The sequence below is a fragment of the Carassius carassius genome, chromosome 47 (assembly GCF_963082965.1).
Source record: "Carassius carassius chromosome 47, fCarCar2.1, whole genome shotgun sequence".
In the NCBI taxonomy this organism is placed as follows: domain Eukaryota; kingdom Metazoa; phylum Chordata; class Actinopteri; order Cypriniformes; family Cyprinidae; genus Carassius; species Carassius carassius.
Window position 1 is genome coordinate 14,450,092 of NC_081801.1, and position 14,858 is coordinate 14,464,949.

The 14,858-nt window shown below is 38.6% G+C and overlaps 1 protein-coding gene and 1 long non-coding RNA gene across 2 annotated transcripts in view; both read right to left on the minus strand.

Annotated features, from left to right (window-relative positions):
- LOC132130128 (sodium/calcium exchanger 1-like) overlaps positions 1–14,858 on the minus strand; it is a 72,700-nt gene that overhangs the window by 31,489 nt on the left and 26,353 nt on the right. The window lies entirely within an intron of this gene.
- On the minus strand, positions 1,255–3,409 carry LOC132130129 (uncharacterized). The gene is made up of 3 exons (XR_009428678.1): positions 3,333–3,409; positions 1,845–1,917; positions 1,255–1,337 (listed from the first exon to the last, which is right to left on the minus strand). It is a non-coding gene; the product is annotated as an uncharacterized LOC132130129 (long non-coding RNA).

Below are 14,858 nucleotides of genomic sequence, written 5' to 3' on the forward strand. Positions count from 1 at the left end.
GCTGCTCTCATGGCAGGAGTACTCAATATTCATATTACTATTATTTTATTAACTATATGCTGCTTTCAGGGCAGGAGTAATCAATGTTCATATTACTGTTATTTTTAGTGTATTATGTGCTGCTCTCAGGGCAGAAGTACTCAATATCCATATTACTATTATTTTACTAAATAACAATTGCAATCTGAATTGTGAGAGAAGTCCTGAGTTGACTTGGTGATACATAAATGTGATTTCAAAAGTTCTGGGTGTCAATCTATGTGAAACCACTTAATGTTCTCATAGGCTGTTGCAGAGAAATTAAGCCCTGTAATTCTAAAAATAACACAAATGTTTTATATTTATATATATATTGTGCTGTAAATGTTGTTTCATTCAATGTCTGTTGTACAGATGATTTGTGTAAGAACAAAATTAAATGTTGATTGAAAATAATCAGTTTACAGGTCCAATATTACAATAAAATAATCAAGTATAATTATGACTTCTTTCCTTTTTTAAACAATTACAATTACAAACAAATCCAGTGAATTAAATGCATGTACAATACACAGGAATATTTCGCTGCAAAAGGTAGGTGCATCATGAAACTGCTGTAGTTTGAACGTGCTCCCTTTAAACCAGGCCCTGGGTCGCCTTGCAAGATATCTTCTCAAAGCCAGTTTCTCAAAGTCTCCAGAAGTGTTTGCAACGTCTTCCTGCATTTTGGACACAACCCAAAGTTTGGACACAACTTCTCATTCAAAGAGTCTTCTTTATTTTCATGACTATGAAAATTGTAGAGTCACACTGAAGGCATCAAGGGCTATTTGACCAAGAAGGAGAGTGATGGGGTGCTGCACCAGATGACCTGGCCTCCACAGTCACCGGACCTGAACCCAATCGAGATGGTTTAGGGGTGAGCTGGACCGCAGACAGAAGGCAAAAGGGCCAACAAGTGCTAAGCATCTCTCGGGGAACTCCTTCAAGACTGTTGGAAGACCATTTCAGGTGACTACCTCTTGAAGCGCATCAAGAGAATGCCAAGAGTGTGCAAAGCAGTAATCAAAGCAAAAGGTGGCTACTTTGAAGAACCTAGAATATAACATTCACAAGTTTCACAATTTTTTGTTATGTATATAATTTTATATATAATTCCACATGTGTTAATTCATAGTTTTGATGCCTTCAGTGTGAATCTACAATTTTCATAGTCATGAAAATAAAGAAAACTCTTTGAATGAGAAGGTGTGTCCAAACTTTTGGTCTGTACTGTATATTTCCTGGACCAATTTCTTTTGTGGAGCAAACTTGCAAACCAGGAACATTACATATATGAACAGCTCACTGCCCAGCATCTGAAATTTAGCAATGTAAGCAAACATAATTACTAGTAAAATCATAAAAATCACATTTCAACTCCCTCAAAATTGAAAATTTCTTAATGACACACAATACATCCTTAAACCTTGCCATTTCTACAGCCTACTGTACTCTGTTTGGCCTCAGCTACAACTACAGTGATTGAGGGCAGATTAGAGTAGTAGACGTTTGAAGGACAGCCGATGATGTCCATAGGCTGGCATTATACAAACAAACGTAACTGGTAACAAAGTGAGATTGGAGTTTCTGAGACTCATTTCAGCACAGTAGTTCAGAATCAGTTTTCTTACTTTTACGAGACAAAACTTTATTTGTCTTGCAATTTGATCTGTAAACCTTTGCAGACCTTTTACATTTACAAACAGCTATATTGCAATTCATGAAAAATAATATTTGAGGGAAAAATAATATGGGCACTTATATCAGCAATAATATGGGCACAAATATCAGCAAGATTCTCAAATAAAACTAGAGGAGCTTACAAAGAAAGTCCAGAAATTTCCTTTCTCCAAGAAGGGACCACTGAAGGCTTCTGCCTTTTCCAAGAATGTTATTCTGCAAAGAGAAGAAAAACTACATGAAACAGTCACAGCTGTAATAAAAACAAATGTATGGGCCCTGAGAGCAGCACATAGTTTAGTAAAATAATAGTAATATGAATATTAAACAATCCCGCCCTGAGAGCAGCATATAATACACTAAAAATAACAGTAATATGAATATTGAGTACTCCTGCCCTGAGAGCTGCATATAGTTTAGTAAAATAAAAGTAATATGAATATTGAGTACTCCTGCCCTGAGAGCAGCGCATAGATTATTAAAATAATAGTAATATGAATATTGAGTATTCCTGCCCTGAGAGCAGGGCATAGATTATTCAAATAACAGTAATGTGAATATTGAGTACTCCTGCCCTGAGAGCAGTGCATAAATAATTAAAATAATAGTAATATGAATATTGAGTATTCCTGCCCTGAGAGCAGCACATAGTTTAGTAAAATAATAGTAATATGAATATGGAGTACTCCTGCCATGAGAGTAGCACATAGTTTAGTAAAATAACAGTAATATGAATATGGAGTACTCCTGCCTTGAGAGCAGCACATAATACAATAATAATAACAACAGTAATGTGAATATTGAATACTCCTGCCCTGAGAGCAGCTCATAGTTTAGTAAAATATTAATAATATGAATATTGAGTACTCCTGCCCTGAGAGCAGCTCATAGTTTATTAAAATAACAGTAATATGAATATTGAGTACTCCTACCCTGAGAGCAGCGCATGGATTATTAAAGTAATAGTAATAGGAATATTGAGTACTCCTGCCCTGAGAGCAGTTCATAGAACAGTAAAAATAACAGTAATATGAATATTGAGTACTCCTGCCCTAAGAGTAGCTCATAGTTAAGTAAAATAATATTAATAATAATATTGAGTACTTTTGCCCTGAGGGTAGCACATAGTTTAGTAAAATAACAGTAATATGAATATAGAGTACTCCTGCCCTGAAAGCAGCACATAGTTTAGTAAAATAACAGTAATATGAATATGGAGTACTTCTGCCCTGAGAGCAGCACACAGTTCATTAAAAATAGCATAAATTTAAATATTGAATACTCATGCCCTGTAAGCAGCACACAGTTCATTAAAAATAACAGTAATATCAATATTGAGTACTCCTGCCCTGAGAGCAGTGCTAATGCTAATGCTAAATGACTGATGTAATGTCAAGGAGAGTTCTTTTTTTGCTCATATCCGTTTCACAGACAGCGTGGAAGCATTGGAAAAGCATGTTTTACTCCAGTTACCTCATAACCAGCTTTGGTGTAATCAACTGATGAAGCAGTCAAGTGAAAATGCATGCTATATAATATTTAGTCCATGATTACTTGTTCTGTGCATCTTTTTTTGCTAATTATCTTATTAAATGTTAGAGAATTTTTTAAATAAAAATACATGAACTTACCTTGCAATAAATGCCTCCCACGAAGCGTCAGCAATGTATCTGTCTGAAGTATTCCTTCCACACGTTCAAATTTCCTGACTCCGCCTCTGCTTCAGTTTCATTGGTTGAATCTGTAAACCAATCATTTTCGTTTCTGCCCTCAGGACATAAAGTAAAACTCCCATCTGCTCAATGTGTCAGAGCCTCAACCGCTATTTCACACCTTCAGTCTCACGGTCAGATTTGTGAAAAAAATCAATAATTTTATTTAGAAAGGGTGCATTAAATTGATGTTACAGTAAATGCATTTAAATGTAAAATATATATATATATATATATATATATATATGTTCTTAAAAAAATACATCATATTAGAATGACTTCTGAAGGATCATGTGACTAAAGACTGGAGTAATGGCTGTTGCAAATTCAGCTTTAACATGACAGCAGTCTTATTTTTAGCATTGTTTATATATTATAGTATTTATTTATACTTTGAATAAGCTTTATATTTTTATATTTTTTGAATAAGCTTTTTATATAATATTTTGATTTAATGTTTTTAAGTTTTAGCAATTTTGTTATGTGCTTTTGTCATTTTTATTGTCAGATTTGTATATTTCTATTTATCTTTCATTTATTTTTATTTTAGTTTTGTTTTAGTAATCTTAGTATGTCCTTGTATTTGTTTCAATTAGCTGCCAAGGCAGCATTTCTAAAATACTAATATTATCTTTATTATCTATTAACTGATCTTTATTATCTATTAACTGATCTAATATGTATATTCTAATAAATTGTAGCTTTCTCAGAACATAATTTCTAATAGTTTATATGTAGTACCTCATTTGAACAGTGTATATGAGGCATATTATATTATATATAATGTGCAAGATACTTCACCCTTAACAGGGTGGTCATGTGATCTCAACATGGTGGCCTCCATTGGTGGACCCACTCCATGGAAAATATACTAGCTTGTAGGCTTCTGATATGACTGGCATTTTGTATGAGCGAATATGATTTGATATACATTTTTCAAAAGTAATACTTTTTTTTTGCCCCTTAAAAGATTGTGTTCACCTTTAAGAGTGATCTTTCTGAAATTAAATTTGAAAAAGGTTAGTAAAGCCATTAATTCTCAAACATTCATTCACAACCTTCAGCAATCCATTTCCATTGGTCTGCTTCCTACTTTGTTTATCCCAGGTCTATTTGTGTAGACAGTGTGAAATTATACAGCTCTCCTATTCACTTTTTTATCTGTTTAGATGGATAGAGTGGTGAAAATATGCTACGGGATGCAAGACAGAGAACTTTAAAAAGAGCTGAAATTGGGATCTAACAAAAGTATTGGAATTGGTTCCTCTGATAATAATCGCTTGGATATATTGTAAACATGGCTGTTCTGAATGCATATTGTTTTCTATGATACTAGTAACCATTACTAACCGAAATTTTATGGATGATTAATTTTTATGCTAATATTTCCATTACAATACTTTGACATTTCTTGCACTTTGCACACTCCTGAAATATCCACCTTTGGAACTGCAAAATCAACAAATACTTGTAATAACTGTTCGTCTGATTGGCTAAGCTGTGCTGAAGGCCATTTTCCATTTAAAAAAATCCAGTCTTTGATTGCATATTAAATATTTTAAGTAAGACATTTAAGGTGAATAACAACATATTACAGGATTAAAGGGATATAATTTCATGTAGATGCACTAATCTGATGGTGAATCTCTGCGCCTGAAGGCTTTCTGAGTTAGAGGGAATTTAAAGCCACATCTTATGGTGGAAGCATTAGCAGAGACATTCAAACATTATGAGCTTGGCAGGGCTTCTGTGTTCAGCCATTTGTATGTGTGTTTATGAAGGGAAGTGAGGTTGATGAAGTATTGCAAGTACTTGTTTTTCAACAAGAAAACAAGCAGCAAAATGCTAATCAGTGCTGTCACTATCTGGAGAAAAGATTTGCTCCATTTAATCTCTATTTCCCCATTTTAGGAAAGAGTGACACAGAGATGCTTTGTCTCCAGTTGAGCTGTCAGAGAAAAAGCTTACATTCTTCATCCAGTTGTAACAGAAAATGTCAATTATTAAACCACAAACATGTTTGTTCACTTGCATACACTGATGCATAAAGCACTTTGTGTTCAATACCGTGCAGCTGCATATAAAAAAACCTCAAGGAATTGTTCATCCATAAATGAAAATTCTACAGAATGTGCAAGCAACTCTTTTGTGGGGGTGTGTTTGAATGACACATGCTAGGGGGGCGTGGCAGAGTCTTAACTTTGATAAAGAATATCTCTTTTAAGACTCTATGAGACATTTTATTATTTGCAACTTTTCAAATCTTCTTTATGCACCAAAAGCTTGTAACACTCCAAAGAGAAAGGAAAAATGTAAATTGCATCATATGACCCCTTTAAAAGCATTAATTTCTTACTTTGGAGCAGTAGTTTATAAAAATGCAATAATAATAATTTAAAGAAAGCTATATAGTCGGTTGTCTTTGAAATGATCAATCACTTGATTAAATGTTAACATTAATAACAGACAACCTGTCGAAGACAGGTAAATACCCATCAAAGAATATAATGTGTTATATTTGAATATTTTAACAAAGTTTTAACACATTGTAATTTGATGCATTTATGTTTAGTATCAATTTAATTTGATTTGCCATCATTTATAACTGTTAATAATAATATTTATAGAAAACACAGATATTACACTTAAAAATAATACCTAAAAATGATGTTTCAATCAAAATTTTTGGACACCAACCACCATCTGGTCACAGCCCTTCTCCCTGGTCCCCCTCCACTTTCACTGTAGAGGAGCTTGGACATTCAGGGAAATCTCTCTTTATGTGTTCAACAGAACAAATAAGGTCAGACAGAATATTCATATTTGGGTGAGCGATGTCTTTTAGCATTTTCTAGACACCAGAATATGTGTTAGAATCTAGAAGAGTTTAAATTAATATTGAAATTAATTAAAATAAATGAATTAAAATCAATGTACCTCATGAAATGATTTGGCAGGCATTTTCTTAGGATGATGATACATATTTAAATATGGTCCCAAGGCTTTCCCACATGTTTAAATCAGTGGGGATGTTTAGCATGCAGATTGTTTGTGTCATAAGGCTGGGTCACTATTGATTTGTCACACCCCACAAACTCTCAGAGCCGGCAGATCCCGCTCGTATCGATTCACTCTTTTCTTTACTCGCACAGATCATCATGTAAGCCTCTGCCGTGTGCACGTTTCCTGCCTGTTCTGAGAGCAGCGCTTACATAAGCGCACTCATAGCCCACTTCAGCTCAATTTTTCTTTGGCACGGATTCTCATCTTCATATGAGAATAGCAGAGCAACCAGAAAAATATCACAAGCAGTCACATAAACACACAGTGGGTGTGGGGGAGAGGGTGATTGGATCATCAAGCCATCGGAGAGCAGGGTACTGGGAGTGTATAACATTTTCCGTATATGTCATTCTGTTTTAATGGGAACGAATACACACCAAAATGCATACTTATTCATAATGTTGGACCCCCTTACAATCCTGCACACACACACACACACACACACACAAGTCCCAATAATTCCCTTTTCTCTTGCTGTCGGGTGTCAGAATTGTGACTGCAGTGGGAATAAGAGTTAAGTTTCTGTTGTGCTGTTTGGCAGCTCAGCTGTCTTTTCAGCAAAAATCCACTGACAAACACACTCATATGCACATATGCAAATGCGCACAAATTGCATCCAGACCGATACAGAAATATAAAACCCATTCAAAGGAAACAAAATCTATAAATGAAACTCAAAAACTAAAAAACAGAGGCTCATATGCATTTTTTGCCTTCACATGTGCAACCATGCTTTGAACATGAAAGCAAAGATATCGAAACATACGTGCACAAACTAAGAGAATCATATCTGGAGTCAAATTCACTCATCCACCCACACAGATACACCATACACTATTCCACACTACCTCCAACATGCTCTCAGGAGTGATCACACTCACACATAGCTATATGGGAATTGTAAGGAATTCATCGACTCTTGTTATGATTTCACTGAACAATTTGGGTTTCTTAAAAGTTCAATTACTGATTGAGAATTCTGTTTGTCATTCATCTTAACCAAACTTTAATATCAAACATGTATTGGTTAATTGTCATACAGGTTTAAAGACAACTAAAGTGGCTGCAAATGCGCAAAAATGATTAAAAGCTGAAATGTAATTGATAGCAATAGATCATTTCTTTTGCATATTGACATAGATCTGAGAGAAACAGATTACCGAAAAGGAAATATGTCACCAGAGAGAAATAAATAAAAAATTACATGGAGAGATGGATGGATGGAAAAATCATTTGCAATAAGATCGATAAAATGTATTTAGAAAAGGTAGGGTGAATTTCTGAACTTAATTCAGGCAAAAAGTGAATCAGTGAATCTCTCACTGAACTTCATGTTTTATCAGAAATTAATGGGAAATAAACTTAAATTACATTAGTCTTAGATTAGTCTATTTACTGACTTCTTGTTTACATGATGTCAATGTGACAAGTGTAAATAAGCATAGATATTCACATTTTAATGTATAAATTAATAATCCTTCTAAAACAAAACACAAAGTCACATTTTCATGTTGAACTCAGTTTAAATTGATTGGGTGGCATATATAACATATTATAATAAAAATTAAGTGTCAGTTTACCGCTATTAGCCAAAATTTTAATACTGTTACATTCCTAGTAATCATAATCCTTCTATAGTTCTCAGTTTCCACTTCAGAACACACACAAAAGCTTGTACGTGGTGCACGGTCATTCACCCGCTTCCAAAAATACTCATATGTACCCTTTAGAATCAACATACACTCACACAGGTCAGATCCTTCCACGATAGACAAAACCTTCAGTATGACACATTTCATGTAAAACACACACACACACACACACAAACACAAACACACACACACACACACACACACTCCCACACAGTGCTTGACTTCTGTAACCCTCTCTAGTTGCCCAACACACTGAACAGTATGAGTGAACTGTTCAAACAAATCACCCTCATCTCTCATGCCTCCCTGATTCTACCTTCCCTTCCACCCGCGTACCTGCCTCTCACCTCTTCTTTCCCTCTCTTTTCACCTCTGTTAACTAAATTATAGCTTGTGCTTTGTCATCACATCATGGTTTAATCCTGTCAATCCCATGATGTCTAGCACACCATTATGCCTCTCTTCATTTTGCTGCTCTTACTTTTCAAGCGAATCACTTCGATTGATGCATCCATCTGTCCCTACTCTCATTTCTCAATCACTTTGCTTCCCTTCCTTCATGTCATATTGTTCCCAGTCCAATCTTACAAACCAGAGGATTCAAGGGCGTTGTGCACATAATATTGTTTTGGAGGTAGTACCGGCAGCAGTCCTGACTCACTCTGTGCCTGTGGCAAGATAAGCCCAAAGGCAAAAACATTTACCATGCAAAAGGAAACATGATGACATCTCAATCTAATATTCAGATGCAGCCAAAGCATCAAATAATGCAAGTCTTTTTTTCTAGAAAGTGTTTAAATGATACATTCTTGCCTGGTCTGGATGATATTACTGCCACTTTTAATAAGCAGAGCAGGATTTAAAATGGGAATTGAGCATTAAAGGAACACTCCACTTTTTTTGAAAATAGGCTCATTTTCCAACTCCCCTAGAGTTAACGGTCGAGTTTTACCATTTTCGAATCTATTCAGCTGATCTCCGTGTCTGGCGGTAGCACTTTTAGCTTAGCTTAGCATAGATCATTGAATCTGATTAGACCGTTAGCATTTCAAAGAAAATGAAAAGTTGCGATTTTCTAGGCTGATATGGCTAGGATATATACTCTCATTCTGGCGTAATAATGAAGGAATATCATTGTGCCTGTTGCTCCCATGGTACGGCAGCAAAGTTCCTTGATTATTACACCATAATGAGAGTATAGTTCCTAGCCATATTGGCCTAGAAAATCACATTTTTCATTTTCTGTCGGTCTTAGTACAAGATGTAACTACAGAAGAGTAAAGTTTTAAATAGGAAAAATATAGAAACTCTTAGGTCATTTTTGAGCAAAATGCTAACGGTCTAATCAGATTCAATGATCTATGGTAAGCTAAGTTAAAAGTGCTACTGCCAGACACGGAGATCAGCTGAATATATTCGAAAACGGTAAAACTCAACTCTAGGGGAGTTGTAAAATGAGCCTATTTTCAAAAAAAGTGGAGTGTTCCTTTACGTTATTTGATTTAAATGCAAAGGGTCCTAGGTTTATAACCTGTTTATGAGAAATAGGGGTGAATTTGGTTGCTATGATAGACCATCTCAAGCCAATTTAACCCCTGGTTAACAGTTGTATTGTAATGATGCTTTATGCAGACCATTATTTTCTAATTAATATAACAATCTTATAGATACTCATTCAGCAAGTTTCAATGGTGTGAAGTGTAACTTTTTTTTAATGAGTAGAAAGGTACCAATATTTCTGTGAATATTTATTTGACATATTTATGTAATATATTATATCTTTTTGTGTATACTTTGGGGTTAGTAAGATTTGTTTTAAATAATCTAATTCAGCAGGAATGCATTTAACTATAGTTAAGACATTTAAAAAAGGTATAATTATTAGTATTATCAGTAACTTATTAGTAGTAAATTACATGTATTTATATGTATAGATCTGTCCAGTATGTATAGATCTGAATTCAAGATCAGTTTCCTTTCATGGTAAAAAAACCTATACCACCGCGGTGTCCAGTTTATACTTATTTTGGAAGTTGCATTAAATATCTACTTGGCTTAAGGATCTGAGGTGTGTTTCCCTAAACCCTCTTAACACTACGTCATTCTTAAGTTGTCATACCTTAAGCTGTATCTTAACATTACAGTTTTTTTTCGATTGCTGCTGTGCAGACTGTAGTTAGAGTTTAGCACATGTGACTCCAGTTGTGCTCCCTGTCGTTTAGCAATCGAAAAAAACTGTAATATGTGTCTCATGAAAGGTTCTTAGTTAAGTATACCCAGAGGTACATCACCTGGCAAAAAAATTAGGCATTAAAGGCTTAGGAGTGTATTTACAGGGAATGATTGTGGTTGGTAGTTTGGCCAAACTATGGCAGCGATACAGCGAATAGATTTGCTAAATCAAATATGGCACTTTCCGTGGAGCCATTTAGTGTATGTGCACTATTTCATGTGTGAAAACTTTAGTGCCCTGGCTACCATGTCAGAAGCTGCAATTCTAAAAACAATCTGCCTGTCACGGCAGCAATTTCAGCAGCTTTTAGATATTGTTGGTGCTGCTGGTGGCTCTATTTTTTTTTCTCCTCCATGGTAGCTGTTGATTATATGTTTCCAGTGTGGTGCTTTTATTGAGTAGGTCAACTAATAACAGAAATCAGTGATTTACACCAATAATGTGATGTGGCTGCTGGCCAATCAACCGTGGTTTTCAAGTAAATGAAGACAAATGGCAAATATATAATGTTAATATAAATGACCCTTTTAAAGGCCATTGAAGGCATACTGTCATTTAGTGTTGCCAGGGCCAGATTTACCTCTTATTGTACCCCCTTCCCTATTAATATATATTATTACCACCCAAAAACAAACAAAAACTATAAATAACTATTAAACAAAAATTATGAACACTATAATATAAGCAAACAAAAATTATAATCCATGGAAATCATTAAAGTGTTCTCTATCGCAGAAGCACATTGCTGATTACAAAACATCATTTTATTGTAGAGCTACTAATGGAGACTTGAGCCATTAGTATTTAAACTAGTTATTAAAGAGAGAGAGAAGTTAAACGTGTGTGATTTACATGAGTCTGTGCATCTCTCAGCAGTGATCGGCAACAGCATCTCTACTAATATCGTAACTGTAAGTTGAACTGCTTCAAGAACAGCACTGTTATTACCTCCATGCTGGGAAATGTCATGTAGCTTTTCCTTTGCAAATCTACTTTATTGATAAAGTCACAAGGCAGCACTGACAAGTTTATGTGCGTGCGTTTGATCCATGTGTACGCTGGACTGTGAATCTGTATGTTACGTTAATGAACTTTCTGCTTCCTTATTTGGTCTTCTTCCTGTTCTTGTTTTGTTAATTGATTATTCCCCACCTGTCTCCAGTTCCCTCATTACCTCCTGTGTGTTTAAATACCCGGTCTGTTCAGTTCTTCCTCGTCTGTTATTGTCTATGTTAAAGCTGTTATTTGTATGTTAACGAGATATTGTATTGTGAGTGTAGTATATTGTCTGTATTCTCCTTCTATCGTCAGTAAACTCCTCGTTTGATCCCGATCCTCCTCAAGCTCTTTGTCTTTCGTTTAGCATACACCCCTTTTTTGTAACAGAATCACGGACCAAAACAAAATAGTTTATTTAGCGGCGTTTTTTCTTTCTTTTGATTTTTTATTTTCCTCCCTCTCCCGGCATGGCCATTCCAGCAGTCCGTCTCCTATGCCTGGAGCAACTGGACCGTTCGCTGGAGGACCATACCAGGGACTTTCTAGATCTGGCGTGCCTTACCCACTTCCCCGACCGTTCGCTCTCTAACTTCTTCTACACTGGCCTGAGCGAGCGGTGTAAGGCACGCCTACCAGCGAATGGTCCCCGAGAGGATTTCGCCGCTTTCGTGGAGTGGGTGCTGGAGAAAAATGGATCATTCATGGACCATCTGCACCGCCGAAGAGGATATCTCCAGCCACACACCCGACCCAGAGACCAGCCAGCCACCATCACGCCGTACAGAGCCAGAGCCCACCGCTGCCGCAGAGCCCGAGCCATTCACGGACAGGAAGCAGGACCTCGAGAGCGTGACTGACCAGGTGTGTGAGCCGGCAACACCGTGCGTCGTGGGAGTCTTAGTGGAGATCGAGGGCGTGGAGGAAAGCCCTGCCCACACTTCCGCGACTGAGGGTGAGCTGTATTCGGTCTCGGGAAATGATATGGAGCAACTATTGGATCTAATGGGCTAGTCTATGGTCCCTGAATTTTCTGTTTCCCCACTGGTTCCGTCCAGCCCTGTTCCCCCTGTATACCCTCTCAGTCTCCCACTCCCACCTCCTCCAGTCAGTTCCTCTGCTCCATTACGGCTGGTTCCGCCCAGCTATGAATTTTTTGTTTCTCCACTGGTTCTGCCCAGCTCTGAATTTTCTGTGTCTCCGCTGGTTCCGCCCAGCTCTGAATTTTCCGTTTCTCCGCTGGTTCCGCCCAGCCCTAAATTTTCTGTTTCTCCGCTGGTTCCGCCCAGCTCTGAATTTTCCGTTTCTCCGCTGGTTCCGCCCAGCCCTAAATTTTCTGTTTCTCCGCTGGTTCCACCCAGCTCTGAATTTTCTGCTTCTCCGCTGGTTCCGCCCAGCTCTGAACTTTCTGCTTCTCCGCTGGTTCCGCCAAGCTCTGAATTTCCTTTGTCTCCTGTATTCCCTCCCAGCCTCCCTCTCCCACCTCCTCCTAGACCTGCCAATTCCCCTGCTCCACTTCCGCTGGTTCCTTCAAGCCCTGATCCTCCTGTGTTTCCTCCCATCCTTCCTCTCTCTCCTCCTCCTAGACCAGCCAGTTCCTCGACGTCATCGCTGCTGGTGCCAGTCTGTCCCGCAGCTCACCCTCAGTCCGCGATATCTGGGCGCGATGGTTCGCCGCTGGACTGCCAGTCTCCAGCTCCGCCTTGTCGTGTTAAGGCCCTGTCTCCGCCTCCAGCCTCCGAGCCCTGGACTCCTCCTCGGTCCTTCGACCCAGCGGCTCTGCCTTGGCTCTTAGCTCCCTTCGTCTCCACCGTGGCCTGGCATCCCACCTGCTCCACCGGGCTCCCTGGTCCCTCCGGCTCCACCTTGGTCAGTTGTCAATCATCCGCCGCCTCGGGACTCCATTCCTCTAGCTTCACCTCGTCACTCCATCCCTCCGGCTCTGTCAGGCTCCTCCTTCCCTCTGGTTCCACCTCCATCTTCAGTCACTCCGGCTCAACAGCAGTCTTCCAGGACCCCGCCTCCGCCTTGGTCACCTGAGCCTTCTGCTCCACCTAAGCCCTCCGGATCCTCGACGTCACCCTGGCTCTGCGGCTGCGCTGCTCCATCTTGGGCTCCTCACCCACCGGTGCAGTCTCCGCCTGTCGGCCCCCTGGTGTCGTCGGCTCATTCTCCACCATGGCTCCTCCCGCCGTCTACTCCACCGTGGGTCTCCGTCCTGGCTGGTCTCTGGAGGACCATCTGGCTCCTCCTGCTCCGGGCTCCTCCCTGGCTTCTCCCTCCATCCACTCCGCCCTGGTTCCTACCTCCTTGCTCCCTCTTCGCCTGCCCCTTGCCTGCCCCATGCCCACCTCCAGAACCCCCACCCTCCCTCCGCTGGTATTCCTCTTGCGGTGCGAGGACGCACCGTTCCGGGAGGGGGCGAACTGTTAAGTTAATTAACTTTCTGTTTCCTTATTTGGTCTTCTTCCTGTTCTTGTTTTGTTAATTGATTATTCCCCACCTGTCTCCAGTTCCCTCATTACCTCCTGTGTGTTTAAATACCTGGTCTGTTCAGTTCTTCCTCGTCCGTGATTGTCTATGTTAAAGCTGTTATTTGTATGTTAACGAGATATTGTATTGTGAGTGTAGTATATTGTCTGTATTCTCCTTCTATCGTCAGTAAACTCCTCGTTTGATCCCGATCCTCCTCAAGCTCTTTGTCTTTCGTTTAGCATACACCCCTTATTTGTAACACTGTACTGTATATGTGTGCTTTTTTATGAGAAAGTGTGTGAGAAAGAAAGTGTGCTTTTTGTAAATAATAAAACAATTTGGTGTGGAAAACATGGAAATAGTTTGTTGTTTTTGTCATACTGTTTGTTAGATGTATTTGCTTGGTTAATGTTCTTTTGCTGTTGTAGGTAGCCCATAGTATAAATCATTATTTCTCCTCATTGTAATTGCCCCCCCCCGGGATATGCGAGCATAGACACATGCCTAGAATGCCTATATGCATAAATCCAGCCCTAAGTGAAGTGGGTTGAGGCATTATACATTTGGGCATGAGGTTGCGGGAAATAAAATAAAATATCCAGGGTTGGATTTAGTTTGCAGTTTGGATTATTTTTTTTAGATCCCATGAGTCCTGATAAATGCAATTTCAACTATTTCTGAAGTGTTTCTTTTATAAAGAACACAATTATGGTATATATATACAATTAGGGTCTTCATAGTGCAGTAAGAGACAACGTTATTGGGAAACGCATCCCAAAGGGGTTTGTCAGTTTGAATGGGCATGCCGCTTATGATTAGAACTTCTCCATCTTGGAATGCATGAGCTTTTCTCTCAATGTCAATGCAGTCCATTCATGACTTGCAATGCTACGTTCACCCCAATGCCTAATTCAGTTATTTACCTACAACCTGACAAGCAGGTTACAACAACTGCCTCCCTCCCTCTGTTGCCAGCATGTTCTTTTCTACAGTTGACCTGCTCACCTCAGTTTTGCACCAGCGTAG